This window comes from Tachyglossus aculeatus, unplaced genomic scaffold (assembly GCF_015852505.1).
Source record: "Tachyglossus aculeatus isolate mTacAcu1 unplaced genomic scaffold, mTacAcu1.pri scaffold_105_arrow_ctg1, whole genome shotgun sequence".
In the NCBI taxonomy this organism is placed as follows: domain Eukaryota; kingdom Metazoa; phylum Chordata; class Mammalia; order Monotremata; family Tachyglossidae; genus Tachyglossus; species Tachyglossus aculeatus.
This window is the reverse complement of record NW_024044844.1, coordinates 2120528-2141007: the sequence shown is the minus strand read 5'-3', so window position 1 is coordinate 2141007 and position 20480 is coordinate 2120528.

Sequence of the window (20480 nt, the reverse complement as noted above, 5' to 3'; positions counted from 1 at the left end):
GCACTTACTATGTGCCAGGCGCTGAACTAAGCCCCGGGGTAGATACAGACTCATCAGGTTGGACACAGTCCCTGTCCCACATGGTAATCACTCCCAGTTCGCTAGTGGAACCCTGAAACAAACTCCATTAATAATGATAATAATTTTGGTATTTGATAAGCGCTTACTATGTGCAAAGCACTGTTATAAGCTCTGGGGAGGATTCAAGGTGATCAGGTTTTCCCATGTGGGGCCCACAATCTTAATCCCCATTTTCCAGATGAGGGAATTGAGGCCCAGAGAAGCTAAGTAATTTGCCCAAAATCACATAGCTGACAAGCGGCAGAGGCGGGATTTGAACCCTAAGCCCGGGCTCTTGCAACTGAGCCACGCTGCTTCTTTGGGTTGATCCCCCAAACCTACCCCGGAGGGGCTTAGGATGCATTTAGCATCATTTCTTGTTCTCTCTAGATTCGCAATCAGAAGACGTCAGAAAATACAACAGATTAAATGACCGACAGATTGTTTGAGGTCATGAACACGATGAAACTTTGAAAAGCAGCGTGGCCTAGTCGATAGAGCGTGGACCCGGGAATCAGAATGACCTGGGTTCTCATCTCGGCTCTGCTATCTTTCTGCCCTGGGAGCTTGGGCGAGTCTCTTCACTTCTCTGGGCTTCAGGTCCCTCGACTGGAAAATGGGGATTGAAACTGTGAGCCCCCTGTGGGACAGGGACTGTGTCCAACCTGTTTAGCTCGTATCGCATCCCGGCGCTTAGTCCAGTGCCTGGACCATAGTAAGCGCTTAACAGGTACCACTGAAGAAAAAAAAGAAGCTGAAGCACCCACCCGTTGACCCAGATGGTCACTAGCAGGGGGAACCGTTAGGATGCCGTTGCCATGGGAATGCCATGCCATCACCAGATCCTCATCTCTGTGGGGAATCAAGGACTGCGAGGACGAGTCTCCAGGATCCGGTCCTCCGGGGACCCCTCTCGGGGCAGCTGTGGCTTTATCTACGGGGACAGAGGCCCTGTCTGGAAAGCGCGTCTCAGTGTCCACGGGAGAGCAGAGAGGGGCTGACGGCTCCTCGCTGTCCCTCCGTGGCCAAAGCATCCAGGTGCCTGAGGAGAGAGGGGTGGCCGGACCAGCCCACATCGGGTCTGGGCTCCCCCATCCCCACGCTGTCCCGGTGAGAGGGTGGATAGGGACAGGGAGGGACCGTGAGGCTAACCGATGTGAGTGTGAGGGTCACTCTGGGAAGACGTTCGTACCCGGAGTCCAGGGTGGTGTTGGAGCCAGGACTGGGTATGCAAGCAGAGAGAAAACATTTGCCCCTACGGTAGCCTCCTGGCCCCCTCCATCCACCACCCAAACCATGGCTAGGGCGTTCAAGCGCTTAGTACAGTGCTCTGCACACAGTAAGCACTCAATAAATATAATTGAATGAATGAATGGCATGCCGTCAGCTCCAGGCCGTGGTGACTTCAACTCTCCGGGCAGGGATAAGACAGTATGACTGAGACTGCACCATCCAGATGTTTCTTGAGCGGATGCAAGAGAGAAGCAGTGCAGCCCAGCAGATAGAGCGTGGGCTGGGAGTCAGAGGCCTTGGGTTCAAATAACAGCTCCCCATCTTTTTCCTTTTTTTAATGGTATTTGTGATCCGCTTACTATGTGTCAAACATCGTTCCAAGCACTTGGCAAGATAATCAGGTTGGACACAATCCCTGCATCACTTGAGGCTTACATACTGAGCAGGAGCGAGGACAGGAGAAGTAAGGCACAGAGAAGGTAAGTGACCTGTCCAATGTCACACAGCAAGCAATTGGCAGAGCTGAAAATAGAACCCAGATGCGTGCTCTTTCCAATGGGCGAGGTCGCTTCTCTTCTGGGTGATTAGGGGCAAGTTGCTTCGCTTCTCTGGACCTCATTTCCCTCATCTGTAAGAGGGAGACTGAGACTGTGAGCCCTATGTGGGACGGTGACTGTGACCAACCCAAGTTTCTTGTATTCACACCAGATCTTAGTACGGTGCCTGATACATAATGTGAGCTTAAGAAATACCATAAAAAGAGAAATAAAAGGCCTGATTCTTGCCTTCAAGGACTTCACAATCTAATAGGCTAGATAGGCAAAATGTCATTTACAAATGGAAGGAGAAAAAAATGGAACAGTGGATATGTGGATGACAAGCAGCGTGCCTTAGTGGAAAAAGGGCAGGCGTGGGGGTCAGAGGTTGTGGTTTCTAATCCCGGCTCCGCCACTTGTCAGCTGTGGGACTATGACAAGTCATTTAACTTCTCTGTGCCTCTGTTACCTCACCTATGAAATCGGGATTAAGACCGTGAACCCCACGTGGGACAATCTGATTACCTTCTATCCCCCCTATCACTTAGAACAGTGCTTGGCACACAGTAAGCGCTGAACAAATACTATCGGTATCATTATTAGTGGTTGATAATCATATTTTTGTGTGCTTAATGTGTGCAGAGCACTAAACTGAGTGCTGAAGAGAGCAACCTATAAAAGAGTTGGTAGACATGTTCCCTGCCCACAAGGAGCTCACCGTCTAGGGGGAAAGCAGGCATTAATCAGTCAACCGACCGGAGACATTTATTGATAGCTTACTGTGTGCAGAGCACTGTAAGGTAATGATGGAATTTGTTAAGTGCTTACTACATGCGAAGCACTGTTCTAAGCGCTGGGGCTAATTCAAGGTGATCAGGTTGTCCCACGTGGGGCTCACAGTCGTAATCCCCATTTTACAGATGAGGTAACTGAGGCACAGAGAAGTTACATGGCTTTCAAGGTCACACATCTGACAAGTGGCGGAGCTGGGATTCGAACACTTGACCTCTGACTCCCAAGCCCGTGCTCTTTCCACTGAGCCACGCAACTTCTCTACTAAATGCTTGGAGGACTGCAATATAAAAGAGTTGGTAGACATGTTTCCGCAAGGAGCTTACAGTCTAGAGTAATGAACCTTACTTTCAGCATCAATATCCCGAGGGACTGCGGATGTATTAAGTCTGGAGATGGTCAATGGCAGATGGTGGGAAGAAGTGAATTAGCTAAATCCTCCTCGAGAAGGTGGAATTCCAAAGGGTTTTCGACGGTGGGATATCTTTGGGCTAGGGAGTTGAAAAGGGTGAATTTCCAAGCCAAAGGAAGGCTGGGAGCCAGAGGTGGGAGGAGGAAGCGTTGTAAATGAGTCACGGTAAGAAGGTTCTTTTTGGAGGGTTGGTTGAAGAGAGCGGATAATGAGAAGAGTTAGAACAGGTGGATGGCACTGAATCCAGTGAAATTAATCCAACTACAATCCGTTATTCCTCTAGACTGTATGCTCGTTGGGGGCAGGGACTGTGACTGTTTATTATTCTATTGTACTCTCCCCACTATTTAGTACATCATCATCATCAACATCAATCGTATTTATTGAGCGCTTACTATGTGCAGAGCACTGTACTAAGCGCTTGGGAAGTACAAATTGGCAACACACAGAGACAGTCCCTACCCAACAGTGGGCTCACAGTCTAAAAGGGGGGGACAGAGAACAAAACCAAACATACCAACAAAATAAAATAAATAGGATAGATATGTACAAGTAAAATAAATAAATAAATAAATAAATAGAGTAATAAATATGTACAACCATATATACATATATACAGGTGCTGTGGGGAAGGGAAGGAGGTAAGATGGGGGGATGGAGAGGGAGACGAGGGGGAGAGGAAGGAAGGGGCTCAGTCTGGGAAGGCCTCCTGGAGGAGGTGAGCTCTCAGCAGGGCCTTGAAGGGAGGAAGAGTGCTAGCTTGGCGGATGGGCAGAGGGAGGGCATTCCAGGCCCGGGGGATGACGTGGGCCGGGGGTACAGTGCTCTGCACACAGTACGTGCTTAATAAATATTACTGAACTAATTCATTTTCCACTTTACAGGAGCTGCTGCAATCAGGTTCCCTGTGCTAGAAAGTGTGTGTGTGTGTGTGTGTGTGTGTGTGTGTGTGTGTGTGTGTGTGTGTACACAAAGTATTGGGTATTGGAAGCAGCGAACAAGTTCAGGCAGTGGGGAGGATTGAAGACAAAGATAGAAAAAGATCTCCCTCCAGACTGTAAACTCCATGTGGGTACGGAAAGTGTCCACTAACTCTTTTGGGGTGGCTGGGCGGGGGGGGACGACAATCTCGGGGATTCCCTTTTAATCGACCAAAATAATATGAAAATCTGGATCGTTCCTTATCCCTGCTGGATCTGAAACTCCAAGATTATTTTGAATTCAATAACTGTCTCCTTTCCATAGAGAATCACTAACAAATGTTTTGTCTGCTTCTTCGGTCTTCTCATCAATGGACTGTGACTTTGGCTCTTCCCTCATCCACTGTAGAAAGTCCATACTGCTTTCCAAAAATGCCCAACATCTCCACGGTGAGGGAATTCCTCCTGCTGGGATTCTCGGAGGTCTGGGAGCTGCAGCTGGTCCATGCTGCTCTGTTCCTCCTGGTCTACCTGGCAGCCCTGACGGGAAATCTCCTCATCGTCCCTGCCACCACCTTCGACCGGCGCCTCCACACCCCCATGTACTTCTTCCTCAGGTACCTGGCAGTGGTCGATCTCTGCTACATCTCCGTCCCCGTCCCCGAATACATTCGCAACTCCGTGACAGACAGTAGAGAAATCTCCTTCTTATGCTGTGGAGTACAGGTCTGTCTGGTGATTTCCTTTACAGGTGCAGAATATTTTATCCTCACGGTGATGTCCTACCACCGCTACGCCGCAATCTGCCTCCCCCTGAGCTACGAGGTCGTCATGAACACAGTGGCCTGTGGGAAGATGGCGGCCGCCTCGTGGCTCACTGGGGGCCTGTTTGCAGTAGTGAGTACAGATGGGAGGTTCTCCCAGTCCTTCTGTGGGTCCAATATCGTCCCGCAGTTTTTCTGTGATGTCCCTTCCCTGCTGAAGATCTCCTGCTCCAAGGACCACGTCGCCGTCGACGTGAGCGTCACCGCTCTGGTAGTGTTGGGCGTCCCCGGCATCATTCTCGTCATCTTCTCGTACGTGCGCATCTTCCGGGCCATACTGACGATGCCGGCCTCCGAGGGCGGGCCAAAGCCTTCTCCACCTGCCTGCCCCACCTCGCCATCGTCACTGTTTTCGTCTCGGAGGCGCTATTTGCCTATCTCAAGCCGCCCTCGGACTCCTCCTCGATCGTGGATCTGCTGGTGTCCGTGTTCTACTCTGTGGTGCCCCCGGCCCTGAACCCCCTCATCTACAGCCTGAGGAACCGGGAAATGAAGGACGCCACGGGGAGGATCCTAAAAGGGTCACTTGCCCAGCCTCCGCTCTGGGATATAATGTCTCCTTCCTTGTAAAAGTCATCTCACCCCACCACATAACCAAGGAACTGCCCTTGGACCTAGCCAGATACTTAGCTGTCCTACAGGGTTCACAGAAAACGCTGGAGGTCGATGAATTTTCAAAGTCTAGGAGGGAGGAGGCTAAGACGGACATAGGACTGATAATTCGGTTTCGGGGAGGCATTGTGGCCTAAAGGAAGGGGAGTCCCTGTAGACTGTGAGCTCACTGTGGGCAGGGAATGCGCTTAACAACTCTGGTAAACTGAACTCTCCCAAGTGCTTAGTACTTCCTCAAACAGTAAATCCTGTTTGGGGGCGGTTCCAAGCCCTGCTCTGCCACTTGTCTTCTGGATGACCTCGGGTGAGCCACTTCACTTCTCCGTGCCTCAGTGACCTCATCTGTAAAATGGGGATTAAGACTCTTAACCCCACCTGGGACAACCGATGGCCTCGTATCTACCCCACTGCCCTTAGAACAGTGCTTGCCATATAGCAAGTGCTTAACAAATGCCATTTTTTTTTTATCTTGCCCCAGAGGAACGGGAATCGTTCTGGACTGTAAGTTAATTGTGGGCAGGGAACGTGTCTACCAATTCTGTTATATTGAACTTTTCCAAGTGCTTAGTACAGTGCTGGGTCCAGAGTAAGTGCTCTATAAATGTGACTATGGTGTATGAAGGCACGGACTCCGGCTAGGGCAAGCACGAAATCGTTTATTGGGTTAAGCAGCAAGACTTTTATATCCTTCAGTCACATTCTGTATTTTTCCATGTTCCTGTGTTTATAGCTAACACAGCAATTCTGTAATCTTCAAGGCCAGTAACAAGTAACACCCGTCTATGCAAGTTCGTAGGGCCGATAACAAGTAACTCTTGTCTGTACAAGGCTGTGATAACAGAGACCAGCCTTTTGGCCACAGCTCTCCTCTCGGTTCCTTGTTTACTTGGCCCTGCTGTTCCCCACATCTCCCCCTCCTTTGTTTATAACTATACCATTAATGAGCAATGTGGCCATCACACGAGCTTCAACTGTGCGTGAGGCCCTGATAAGCGAGCATGCCATATAGGAAACGAGCAAAAGGAAGAAAAGCAAGGCGCCTGCTATACCGACAAATACCCAGACGCGCAGATTTAACCCCGTGAAACACGTTTTCGGAAGGTTAACAGGAAGCCACAGCTCCGGGCGCCGACGCAGGGGAAATATAAAGAGTGCATCTAAAGAAGAGAAACAATTCCCATACCGTACATTGGTCAGGTTAATACAATAAGTGTGGTTGCAGTGGCTTATGGTAGCCGCTTGTGCCATCGCAAAGACGTAGGGATGTGAAGTGCAAATCATAATTGGATCAGTTCGTAACTGTGTAGCGTTAGCAGTATGATTAGACAGGGTGAGATTCCAAAAGGTACGATTAATAAACCAGAAGCCTAAACGCCAAATTCCCCTATGTAATGGGGAGGCGGTGTTGTTGGCGGGCATATAAAACTGTAAAAGGGGCCCAGCCAGCCCACCGCCATGCCAGGATACACTGTGGGTATGGATGCCGAACCCAACAGAGTGGTTCCTCGCCGGGTCCCACAAAACCGCATGAGGACCCCAGTCCAAAATAGTTCCCGTAGTTCCGTTGACGCTAACAGGATCAGGACCGAGCCCGCGACATGGCTGCCAGTTTATCCGTGTGTTCTTTGCGAGTGGGTCCTCCGTACAAAGGGGCAAGTCGGGGGTATATATCCCCACTTCCATCAGGTTGTGGAGAGACGATGCTCCAGACACACCCGGGATGCTTATGAAAGTGGAATTCTTTGTTCCACGTTTGTCCCTCACTACTAGGTGTTTCTGAGGCGACACCGGAATACAGCCGATGTGGCTGTCATTACTAGTTGTCAGACAAAGGGGTGGAAGGTCAGTTACAAACTCAGTATTGTTGAGAGCAAAAAAACTAGTATTGTTAGGCCCTCCGTCTATCGCCGGGGGCATCCATACCCCACCTATCCATTCAGTGTCATTATTCCCGATAGGTGGTGTAAGATCCCACCAGGTTATAGGTTTGAAGACGGGTGGATCAAGAATATGTGCCCAGTAAAGACCATTCCCCGTGACAGGCAGGCAAAGACTCCCCATCAGGCTCCAGATCATAAGCATTCTGACCGTGTTGAGCCCCGCATCAGGGGGCTCCGCCCGAGCTACCGTAAGTTGTTTCGCCAGGGCAGAGGCTAACATTTCAGCCTTAAACTGCTCAGAGCCAACATTCTGGCACGCCTTAATTAGGTCCGATAGCGTCTTTGCCTTGTTCCGCAGGGGATCCAAGGCCTTCCTGCAATCGACATTGGCATTTTCAATTGCCAATTGAAACAATAACAACCGCTGAGCCTCCTCCGAATCAATCTGACGCTGTATTGCAGTTTGGATCCTATCCAGAAACGTAACGTTAATTTCCTGAGCACCTTGACAGACGGCAGCAAAGGAGGTCTCCCGCCGACCCGCATCAGGGACTTGTTTCAGCGCCTTCATGGTTACGGAGGCAGCCTGGGTAAAGGCCACCCGGTTCAGTTGAACCTGTGCTTGGGGTGTGGCAAACTGCCCTTGCCCTATTAACTCATCCACCCCAAGGTTAATATTGTTAGCAATATTATCCATAACTTTCAGGGTAACAGCTTCCCGATACTCAGAGTCCCACACAGAGTACTGTGTGGGGCTAAGCAACAAACGCAGCAAAGTGCGCCAGTCATGGGGTGTCATAGTATACGATTCAGAGACAGCTACTGTTAGATTCATTGTGTAGGACGACTGTAACCCATAATCGCGAACACTTTTATGCAACTCCTTAATCAACTCATAAGGGAGAGAGTCATACTGAGCCGGCCGCCCGGGAAGATACACTACCGGCATCACTTGCAGTAGCTGTACATCCCCTCGGCGCAATGCCTCGTGCCGGCAGCCCGAAAGGGCCCCGGCATAGGCAGGCTGCGACGTAGCAGGCGCTGCATATACATAAGGCAGCGCAGCAGACAAAGGAGGAGCAAGGCGGGGAGGGTGAACGATCGACGAACAGGATACCGCCTGCAGGCGCTGGGTCTGCAAAAGGTCCTTTGTTGTGGGTGCGGCAGCAGCCGTCGTTGTAAGAGGGGCCAAAGGCGGGTATAGATCAGATCCCTCCTTCGGATCTGCGGTCCCAGAGTCAGAAAGATCGCCAGAGTCATTATGATCCTGGTCCCGATACAAGTCCTCGGGATCCGGAACAGCAGCGTACACCGGCTCCAGTTCTTCTGTTGGTGACAAAACTTCAAAGGACAGGGGGTCCTCCTGATCACTCCCTGCCCCCAAGTCGCGCGCCGCCGGCGCCCCCTGCAACACCCGTTCAGCGGGATGCAGCACCCGCAGCGCCGTACAAACAGTTCTCCATGTAATCAGTATCCCTTTGGGTAGGGGCTGGGACAAGCTTTCACGAGTCTGTAGCTCCTGGCCCACCTTTTGCCCTAAGGTAAGATGATAAAAACCACCTTCAGGGAACCATGTACAATGATCCCGAATCCATGCTAATAACTGGACCAACTGCACAGGTGGCACCTTGAACCCCTGCTCCTTCAAAATACGTTGTAACATTTCGAGCTGTAATTTTTGCTCTCTCGTAGCTGATTGCCCCATGCTGTCAATTCTTCCGTGGCTGCTCACCTGTCTGTCCTGCGAACGGTGATGTCCTAACTTCTCCGGCCGGAGCTTTTGCGAACTCATATCCTCCGTCCAGCCGTGGGTACACCACCGGATCTTAAGTTCAGATTTCGAGTCCCGATTCGGGAGCCATTTGTGGTGTATGAAGGCACGGACTCCGGCTAAGGTAAGCACGAAATCGTTTATTGGGTTAAGCAGCCAGACTTTTATATCCTTCAGTCACATTCTGTATTTTTCCATGTTCCTGTGTTTATAGCTAACACAGCAATTCTGTAACCTTCAAGGCCAGTAACAAGTAACACCCGTCTATGCAAGGTCGTAGGGCCGATAACAAGTAACTCTTGTCTGTACAAGGCTGTGATAACAGAGACCAGCCTTTTGGCCACAGCTCTCCTCTCGGTTCCTTGTTTACTAGGCCCTGCTGTTCCCCACATATGACTGATTTATTGATTGAGACTTGAGTTCTGATTCCAGCTCTGCTACTGGCTTGCTTTGTGACCTAGGGTCAGTGACATAAAATCCCTACGATCTCTCTTCCTCTTACACTCTGAGCCCCTGTGGGACAGAAATTGTGTCTGAACTGATTCATTTGTTTCTACTCCAGCAAGTGGAATAATTTAGGCACACGACTTCTTAATAAATATGATAATGATATCATTATTAGTAATGACTATGAAAATTATCATCATCATCAATCGTATTTATTGAGCGCTTACTGTGTGCAGAGCACTGTATATATAACGAAAATATATACGAAAATATAATGAAAATATAACGATACACTCTTTAACATGACTCTGGGGTGGGAATGAAAGTTGAAAAATAGGAGGTGGTATGTGAGAAGGGAAGAAAGGATGACTGCAACTCCATCTGTCTTGTCAAATCCATCCTCTCTCATCAATCCATCTTTCCTTCCTTCCATCCATCTATCCAATCTTTCCAACCATTCATCTACCCATCGATACATCCATCCATCCAGAGCACGGGCTTGGGAGTCGAAGGTTGCGGGTTCTAATCCCAGTTCTGCTACCTGTCTGCCATGTGACCTTGGGCAAGTCTATTTACTTCTCTGGGCCTCAGTTCCTTCAGCTGTAAAATGGGGGTTGAGTCTGTGAGCCCATGTGGGACAGGGACTTGTTTGACCCAATTTGCTTGTATGCACTCCAGCACTTGTAAAGTGCCCGGCACATAATAAACGCTTATCAAATACCACGATTATTATTGTTGTCATTATTATTCAGGATGGGGAGGGGGGCTTTTTACACAGGCCCAGACCGAGGCAATTAAGCACCCCGAGACAGGAAGCACAAGAAAGCAACATAACCCAGTTGAAAGAGCATGGACCTGGGAGTCAGAGGACCTGGCTTCTAATTCCGCTTGTCTGGCACGTGCCCTTGGGCAAGTCATTTCACTTCCTGCGTCAACTACCTCATCTATAAAATGGGGATTAAGACTGGAAGTCCTATGCGGGACAGGGACTGGGTCCAACCTAACTCGTGGGAACTTCAGCGCTTAGAATGGTCCATGGAAAATAGTAAACACTTACCACGTACCATTATGAAAAAAAATAATCAGGGAAGGTCCCGTGGATTTTACAGAGTTTCAGGAAGGAGTGTGGAAGATGGGAAGCCCTGAGGGCTGGTGCATATGAAGGGAGAGGGAATTGCAAGCCGGGGAAAGGTGGTGAGGTACGGATCTGAGACGGGGGAGTTGGGAACGAGGCACAGTGAGAGGGTGAGCTTGGGAGGAATAGAGACTGCAGATGGGAATTCAGTAGGGGAAAATAATACGCATCAATCAATCAATCATATTTATTGAGCGCTTACTATGTGCAGACCTTAGCAGTAAAGCACTTGGGAGAGTACGATATAACTGCTACCCTGCTCATTCAAGCTCTCATCCTATCCCGTCTGGACTACTGCACCATCCTTCTCTCTGATCTCCCATCCTCGTGTCTCTCTCCACTTCAATCCATACTTCATGCTGCTGCCCGGATTATCTTTGTCCAGAAACGCTCTGGGCATATTACTCCCCTCCTCAAAAATCTCCAGTGGCTACCAATCAATCTGCTCATCAGGCAGAAAGTCCTCACCCTGGGCTTCAAGGCTCTCCATCACCTCGCCCCCTCCTACCTCACCTCCCTTCTCTCCTACTGCCCAGCCCGCACCCTCCGCTCCTCCACCGCTAATCTCCTCACTGTACCTCGTTCTCGCCTGTCCCGCCGTCGACCCCCGGCCCACGTCATCCCCCGGGCCTGGAATGCCCTCCCTCTGCCCCTCCGCCAAGCTAGCTCTCTTCCTCCCTTCAAGGCCCTGCTGAGAGCTCACCCCCTCCAGGAGGCCTTCCCAGACTGAGCCCCTTCCTTCCTCTCCCCCTCTTCCCCCTCTCCATCCCCCCCCATCTTACCTCCTTCCCTTCCCCACAGCACCTGTATATATGTATATATGGTTGTACATATTTATTACTCTATTTATTTATTTATTTATTTTACTTGTACATTTCTATCCTATTTATTTTATTTTGTTGGTATGTTTGGTTCTGTTCTCTGTCTCCCCCTTTTAGACTGTGAGCCCACTGTTGGGTAGGGACTGTCTCTATGTGTTGCCAATTTGTACTTCCCAAGCGCTTAGTACAGTGCTCTGCACATAGCAAGCGCTCAATAAATACGATTGATTGATTGATTGATATAACAATATAACAGGGTTGGTAGCCAAATTCCCCTCCCATGATGAGCTTCCAGGCTACAGGGGAATGTCTAAGATGATTGCTGCAGATTTCAAATCGTCCCAAGACCTGGCATGGCATGAAGCTCCAAACCTCAGAGCTTAACCAGAACGCTATTATTAATCACAGAAAGGGAATGATGATTAATTAGTCTGTTGATGTTGCCCTAAAACGGAGTCCCAGAGTAGGAACCCCATGGGAATGGGCAGTTATTTAGGTCGTGGAGGCCGGGACCGCAGGGAGCCCACGATCCCGGCCTTTCGAGATTCCCGGACGGTCGGCCGTCTCAGCGGAGCCCCGGGCCCATCCTCCCACGGGGAATCCCCCAGGAAATAACCCAGCCGTCGTCTGAAGGGACGGCGAGGCCAGCCGGAGAGCCGAAAGGTGGAGGGAGGATCCTGACAGCTCTCACCCCTCGCCCACACCTTCCTGTTATGGCCACCTGCAGCCAGGACTGACGAGATAAAGTAAGCCTCTCTCTCAGCAGACGTCAAGGCTCCCCAGTCGAGGATGGGCCCGGTGAGTCTGGAGAGGAGCAGGGGAAAGCTGAGGCAAATTTCAATAGGGAACTGGGATGACCAGGGTCAGAGTCACAATTTCACTAAATTAGAAGCAGTGACGCTTAGTGGAAAGAGAACAGGCCCGGTAGTCAAGAGGGCCTGGGGGTAATTAATTCATTCAATCGTATTTACTGAGCGCTTACTATGTGCAGAGCACTGTACTAAGCGCTTGGAAAGTACAATTGGGCAACAGATAGAGTCAATCCCTACCTAACACCGGGCTCACAGTCTAGAAGGGGGAGACAGACCGCAAAACAAAACAAGTAAACAGACATCAATAGCATCAAAGCAGATAAATAGAATTATAGATGTGTACACATAATTAATAAAATAAATCGAGTAATAAATAAGTACAAATATACACAAGTGCTATGGGGGAGGGAAGGGGGTAGAGCAGAGGGAGGGGAGGAGGGGCAGAGGAAAAGGGGTGGCTCAGTCTGGGAAGGCCTCCTGGAGGAGGTGAGCTCCCAGTAGGTCTTTGAACAGGGGAAGAGAGCTTGTTTGGCGGATGTGAGGAGGGAGGGCATTCCAGGCCAGAGGGAGAACGTGGACCGGGGGTCGACGGCGGGACAGGCGAGAGCAAGGCCTATTGAGGAAGTTGGTGGCAGAGGAGCGGACGGTGCGGGCTGGGCTGGAGAAGAGAGAAGAGAGGTGAGGTAGGAGGGGACAAGGGGATGGAGAGCTTTGAAGCCAATAGTGAGGAGTTTCTGCTTCTAGCGAAGGTTGATAGGCAAGCACTGGAGATTTTTGAGGAGGGGAGTGACATACCCACAGCGTTTCTGTAGATAGAGAATCCAGGCAACAGAGTGAACTATAGAATGAAGCGGGGAAATACAGGAGGGTGGGAGATCAGAAAGGAGGCCGATGCAGTTATCCAGTCGGTATACAATGAGAGATCGAACCAATAAGGTAGTGTTTTGGATGGAGAGGAAAGGGCAGATCTCGGCGATGTTGCGGAGGTGAGACCGGCAGATTGTGGTCACAGATTGTATGTGTGGGGTGAATGAGAGAGTGGAGTCAAGGAGAACACCAAGGCTGCGGGCTTGTGAGACGGGAAGGATGGTAGTGCCGTCCACAGTGACGGGAAAGTCAGGGAGAGGACAGGGTTTGGGAAGGAAGATAAGGAGCTCAGTCTTGGATATGTTGAGTTTTAGGTGGCGGACGGATATCCAGGTGGAGATGTCCTGAAGGCTGGAGGAGATATGAGCCTGAAGGGAGGGAGAGAGAGCAGGAGAGGAGATGTAGATTCGGGTGTAATCTGCGTAGAGATGATGCTTGAAGCCGTGGGAGCGAATGAGTTCACCGAGGGAGTGAGTATAGTTGGAGAACAGAAGGGGACCGAGAACTGACCGTTGAGGAACTCCTACAGTTAGGGGATGGGAGGGGGAGGAGGATCCCGCAAAGGAGATTGAGACTGAACGGCCGGACAGATAAGAGGAGAACCAGGAGAGGACAGAGTCTGTGAAACCAAGGTTGGATAGTGAGTTGCGGAGAAGAGTGTGATCCGCAGTGTCAAAGGCAGCTGAGAGCTCGAGGAGGATTAGTATAGAGTAGGAGCCGTTGGATTTGACAAGAAGGAGGTCACTGTTGACCTTTGAGAGGGCGGATGGGGGAGATGGGGGTATGTTTGAAGGCAGGGGTGAAGTGCTCTATCCACTTTAATCACACCATAACAGACACATTCCCTGACCCTTCTAGAAGAAAAGAAAATGAAAGGAAAGATGAAGATGCAATTACTGCATGCCATTCTACGGATGAGGAAGCTGAGGCCCAAAGAAGTGAAGCGACTTGCCCAAGGTCCCACAACAGCAAAGGGACAGAGGCAGGATTAGGACTCAAGTCCTCTGACTCCCATCAAGCTATTGCTTGGGAGAATATAATGGAACAGAGCAGGGAGATGTGTATGCACCCCTAGAGGAGCTCAGAGTCAAGAAGAGAACTCCTGGGCCCATCCTTGTTCCACTAAATGAGGATGGACCTGAGTTGATTCGCGCTTAAGTTAGGTGAAGTGGGTTTAGAGGGCTTGGAAATGAATCGGGAAGCTGGTTGGAGGGGGGGATTTTAGCAGTAAAGAGTTCAGAAAGAACTGTGCTCTCTCTGAATTTGAGCAGATACGAGAGGGAGTTCCAAGCTAGGATGGAAACGGGAGAGTCTTTCGTGAGTAACAACAAGACTGTACACTTGTTGTGGGCTGGGACTGTGTCTGTTCATTATTCTATTGTACTCTCCCCTGACTTTAGTAAGCACTTAATAAATATTACTGAATGAATTCATTTACCTCTTTTCAGGAGCTGCTGCAATCAGGTTCAGTGTGCTAGAAGGTGTGTGTGTGTGTGTGTGTGTGTGTGTGTGTGTGTGTGTGTGTGTGTGTGCGCGCGCGCGTGTGTGTGCACACAAAGTATTGGGTATTGGAAGCAGAGAACAAGTTTAGGTAGCAGAGAGGGTTGAAGACAAAGATAGAAAGAGATCTCCCTCCAGACTGTAAACTAGATGTGCATAGGGAACGTGTCTGCCAACTCTGTTGGGATGGCTGAAGGGAGACAATCTCAAGGATTCTCTTTAAATCGACCAAGATAATGTGAAAACCTGGATCTTTCCTTATCCCTGTTGGATATGAAACTCAAAGATCACTTTAAATTCAATAACGGTCTAGTTTCCATAGAGAATCACCAACAAATGTCTTGTCAGTTTCTTCACTCTTCCCATCAATGGACTGTGACTTTGGCTCTTCCATCATCCACTTCAGAAAGTCCATGCTGCTTTCTAAAAATGCGCAACATCTCCACGGTGAGGGAATTCCTCCTACTGGGATTCTCGGAGGTCCGGGAGCTGCAGCTGGTCCACGCCGTGCTGTTCCTTCTGGTCTACCTGGCGGCTCTGACGGGGAACCTCCTCATCATCGCCGCCACGACCCTCGACCGGCGCCTCCACACCCCCATGTACTTCTTCCTCAGGAACCTGTCTGTCCTCGACCTTTGCTACATCTCCGTCACCGTCCCCAAATCCATCCATAACTCCCTGACCGACCGTAGATCCATCTCCCTCCTGGGCTGTGCCACCCAGCTCTTCTCGGTGGTCCTTTTTGCCGCTTCAGAGGTGTTCCTTCTCACGGCCATGTCCTATGACCGCTACGCCGCAATCTGCCTCCCCCTGCGCTACGAAGTCGTCATGGACCGAGGAGTCTGTGGGAAGATGGCGGCCGCCTCCTGGCTCACTGGGGGCCTGTTGGCAGTCATGTGTTTAGCTGGGACGTTCTCCCTGTCCTTCTGTGGGTCCAACGTCATCCCGCAGTTTTTCTGTGACGTCCCCTCCCTGCTGAAGATCTCCTCCTCCAAGGACCACGTCGCCGTCGACGTAAGCATTACCGCTGGGGCAGTGTTAGGCGTCCCCGGCTTCATTCTCGTCATCTTCTCATACGTACGCATCTTCCGGGCCGTACTGAGGATGCCGGCCGCCGAGGGACGGGCCAAAGCCTTCTCCACCTGCCTGCCCCACCTCGCCGTCGTCACCGTTTTCGTCTCGGCAGCACTATTCTCCTACCTTAAGCCGCCCTCGGACTCCTCCTCGATCATGAATCTGCTGGTGTCCGTGTTCTACTGTGTGCTGCCCCCCGCCCTGAATCCCCTCATCTACAGCCTGAGGAACCGGGACATGAAGGCCGCCATGGGGAGGATCCTAAAAGGGTCACTAACCCGGCCTCCTCTCTGGGACAAAATGTCTCCTTCCTTGTGCAAATCATCTCACCCCACCAATTAACCAAGGAATTGCCCTTGGACCTAGCCAGATACTTAGCTGTCCTACAGAGTTCACAGAAAACGCTGTAGGTCAATAAATTTTCAAAGTCTAGGAGGGAGGCGGCTAAAACGGAATTAGGATTTACAATCCGGTTTCGGGGAGGCATTGTGGCCGAAAGGAAGGAGGGGCCCTGTAGACTGTTATCTTATTGTGGGCAGGGAATGCGTTTAACAACTCTGGTAAACTTAACTCTCCCAATATAACGATATGCTCTTTGTCATGACTCTGGGGGTGGGAATGAAAGTTGGAAAGTGGGAGGTGGTATTGGAGAAGGGAAGAAAGGTTAACTGCAGCTCCATCTGTCTTGTTAAATCCATCCTCTCTCATCAATCCATCTTTCCTTCCTTCCATCCATCCATCAACTCTTCCAACCATTCATCTATCCATCCATCCAGGGCACAGATTTGGGAGTCAGAGTTCGTGGGTCTTAATCCCAGTTCTGCTACTTGTCTACCGTGTGACCTTAGGCAAGTCTCTTCACTTCTCTGGGCCTCAGTTCCCTCAGCTGTAAAATGGAGGTTGAGAGTGTGAGCCCATGTGGGACAGGGACTTGTCCGACCCAATTTGCTTGTATTCACTCCAGCGCTTAGAACAGTGGCCGGCACATAAAAAACGATTACAACATACCACAATTATTATTATTGCTATCACTATTATTAAGCATGGGGAGGGGGGCTTTTTACACAGGCCCAGACTGAGACAGTTAAGCACCCTGAGACAGGGAGGCACAGGGAAGAGGCACCCCAGTTGATAGAGCATGGACCTGGGAGTCACAGGACCTGGGTTCTAATTTCTCTTGTCCGCCATGTGACCTTCGGCAAGTCATTTCACCTCTTGCCTCAACTACGTCATCTCTAAAATGGGGATTAAGACTGGAAGTTCTATGCGGGACAGGGACTGGGTACAACCTGACTAGCTTGTGGGGACTTCAGCACTTAGAACGGTCCCTGGAAAAGAGGAAACACTTACAGCGTACCATTATGAAAAAAATAATCAGGGAAGGTCCCGTGGATTTCATAGAGTTTCAGGAAGGCGTTTGGAAGATGGGAAGCCCTGAGGGCTGGTGGACCATCATCATCAATCGTATTTATTGAGCGCTTACTGTGTGCAGAGCACTGTACTAAGCACTTGGGAAGTACAACTTGACAACACATAGAGACAGTCCCTACCCAACAGTGGGCTCACAGTCTAAAAGGGGGAGACAGAGAACAAAACCAAACATATTAACAAAATAAAATAAATATAATAGATATGTACAAGTAAAATAAATAAATAAATCAATAGAGTAATAAATATGTACAAACATATATACATATATACAGGTGCTGTGGGGAAGGGAAGGAGGTAAGGGGGGGAATGGAGAGGGGGACGAGGAGAAGAGGAAGGAAGGGGCTCAGTCTGGGAAGGCCTCCTGGAGGAGGTGAGCTCTCAGTAGGGCCTTGAAGGGAGGAAGAGAGCTAGCTTGGCGGATGGGCAGAGGGAGGGCATTCCAGGCCCGGGGGATGACGTGGGCCGGGGTCGATGGCGGGACAGGCGAGAACGAGGCACGGTGAGGAGATTAGCGGCAGAGGAGCGGAGGGTGCGGGGTGGGCTGTAGAAGGAGAGAAGGGAGGTGAGGTAGGAGGGGGCGAGGTGATGGAGAGCCTTGAAGCCGAGGGTGAGGAGTTTCTGCCTGATGCGCAGATTGATTGGTAGCCACTGGAGATTTTTGAGGAGGGGAGTAACATGCCCAGAGCGTTTCTGGACAAAGACAATCCGGGCAGCAGCATGAAGTATGGATTGAAGTGGGGAGAGCCACGAGGATGGGAGATCAGAGAGAAGGCTGATACAGTAGTCCAGACGGGATAGGATGAGAGCTTGAATGAACAGGGTAGCAGTATGGATGGAGAGGGTAGGGCGGATCCTGGTAATGTTGCGGAGCTGAGACCGGCAGGTTTTGGTGATGGCTTGGATGTGAGGGGTGAATGAGAGAGCGGAGTCGAGGATGACACTAAGGTTGCGGGCTTGTGAGACGGAAAGGATGGTAGTGCCGTCAACAGAGATGGGAAAGTCAGGGAGAGGGCAGGGTTTGGGAGGGAAGACAAGGAGTTCAGTCTTGGACATGTTGAGTTTTAGGTGGCGGGCAGACATCCAGATGGAGATGTCCTGAAGGCAGGAGGAGATGTGAGCCTGGAGAGAGGGGGAGAGAGCAGGGGCAGAGATGTAGATCTGGGTGTCATCAGCGTAGAGATGATAGTTGAAGCCGTGGGAGCAAGTGAGGTCACCAAGGGAGTGCGTGTAGATCGAGAACAGAAGGGGACCAAGCACTGAACCTTGGGGAACCCCCACAGTAAGGGGATGGGAGGGGGAGGAGGAGCCTGCAAAAGAGACTAAGAATGAACGACCGGAGAGATAAGAGGAGAACCAGGAGAGGACGGAGTCTGTGAAGCCAAGGTCAGATAGCGTGTTGAGGAGAAGGGGGTGGTCCACAGTGTCGAAGGCAGCTGAGAGGTCGAAGAGGCTTAAGATAGAGTATGAGCCGTTGGATCTGGCAAGGAGGAGGTCATTGCCGACCTTTGAGAGAGCCGTTTCCGTGGAATGTAGGGGACGGAAGCCAGACTGGAGGGGGTCGAGGAGAGAATTGGTGTTGAGGAATTCGAGGCAGGCGTGTAGATGACTCGTTCAAGGAGTTTGGAAAGGAATGGTAGGAGGGAGATTGGGCGATAACTAGAAGGTGAGGTGGGGTCAAGAGAGGGTTTTTTTAGGATGGGAGAGACATGGGCATGTTTGAAGGCAGAGGGGAAAGAACCAGTGAAGAGTGAGCGGTTGAACATGGAAGTTAAGGAGGGGAGAAGGGACGGAGCGAGAGATTTCATGATATGAGAGGGAATGGGGTCAGAAGCACAGGTGGCCGGAGTAGCACTTGAGAGGAGGGAGGAGAGCTCCTCTGAGGATACTGCTGGGAAGGATGGGAGAGTAGCAGAGAGTGTTGAGAGCCGGGGGGTTGGAGAAGGGGGGGAGTGACTTTGGGGAGGTCGGACCTGATGGATTTAATTTTATTACTGAAGTAGGAGGCCAGATCGTTGGGGGTGAGGGAAAGAGGATGGGGAGGAACCGGGGGCCTGAGAAGGGAGTTGAATGTATGGAAGAGCTGACGGGGATGATGGGCATGGGTGTCAATAAGGGAGGAGAAATAGTTTTTTCTGGCAGAGGAGAGGGCTCAGCTAAGGCAGGAAAGGATAAACCTGAAGTGAACGAGGTTGGCATGGTGTTTAGACTGTTTCCAGCAGCGTTCGGCAGCTCGAGCATAAGAGCGAAGGAGGTGGACAGTGGCAGTGATCCAGGGCTGTGGGTTAGTGGTACGAGAGCGGCGAAGGGAAAGGGGAGCGAGTGAGTCTAGCTGAGTAGAAAGGGTAGAGTTGAGAGCAGTAATCTGATCATCAAGACTGGGTAGAGAGGAGAGGGAGGCGAGGTGGGGTGTGAGGCGCTCAGAAAGATGGATGGGGTCAAGAGAGCGGAGATCTCTGTGAGGGAGTAATATGGATTTACAGGGGAAAGGAGTGTGAGTGAGGAGGCAGGTGAGAAGATTATGATCAGAGAGAGGGATTTCAGAGTTGGTAAGGGTGGACACAGTGCAGCGGTAGGAGATGATGAGGTCGAGGGTATGACCAAGTTGGTGAGTGGGTGAGGTGGGGTGGAGCAAGAGGTTGGCAGCGTCAAGGAGAAATAGAAGTCGGGCGGCAGAGGAGTCATCAGGGATATCCATGTGGATGTTGAAGTCTCCGAGGATCAGAGTGGTCATGGAAAAGGAGAGAAGGAAGGTGAGGAAGGGGTCAAAATCGTTAAAGAAGTTGGAGGTGGGGCCAGGGGGCGGTAGATGATGGCTACAAGAATCTGGAGGGGGTGGTAGAGGCGAATAATGTGGGCTTCAAAGGAAGGGAAGGAAAGGGAAGGGGGAGGTGGGATAGTGCGAAAGCGACATTGGGAGGCGAGAAGGAAACCGACACCTCCTCCTTTTCCGGTGAGTCTGGGGGAGTGGGAGAAGAAGAGGCTTCCACTGGAGAGAGCAGCAGAAGAGACCGTGTCGTCAGGAGACAACCATGTTTCAATTAGGGCGAGGAGGAGTAGAGAGCTGGAAAGGAATAGGTCCAGGATGAAAGGCATCTTACTTAAAACGGAGCCGGGGTTCCAGAGGCCACACTTGGCAGTAGCTGTCGAGGGAGGGGAGGGAGGGGGAAGGGTGAGAGGGGTGGGGAGGGTTTGGATTGGGATGAGTTTGCGGGGGCCTAGGCGGGGAGAGTGGGAAGAGGGGTGGCGATGGGAAAGGAGAACTGGGATGGGGTGGGTGCGGGGAGGAGGGGAGGGAGGGGGCTTGGAGGGAGGAGTGGAGGATTGGCGCTGGTACAGAGGGATCCTTGGTAGGA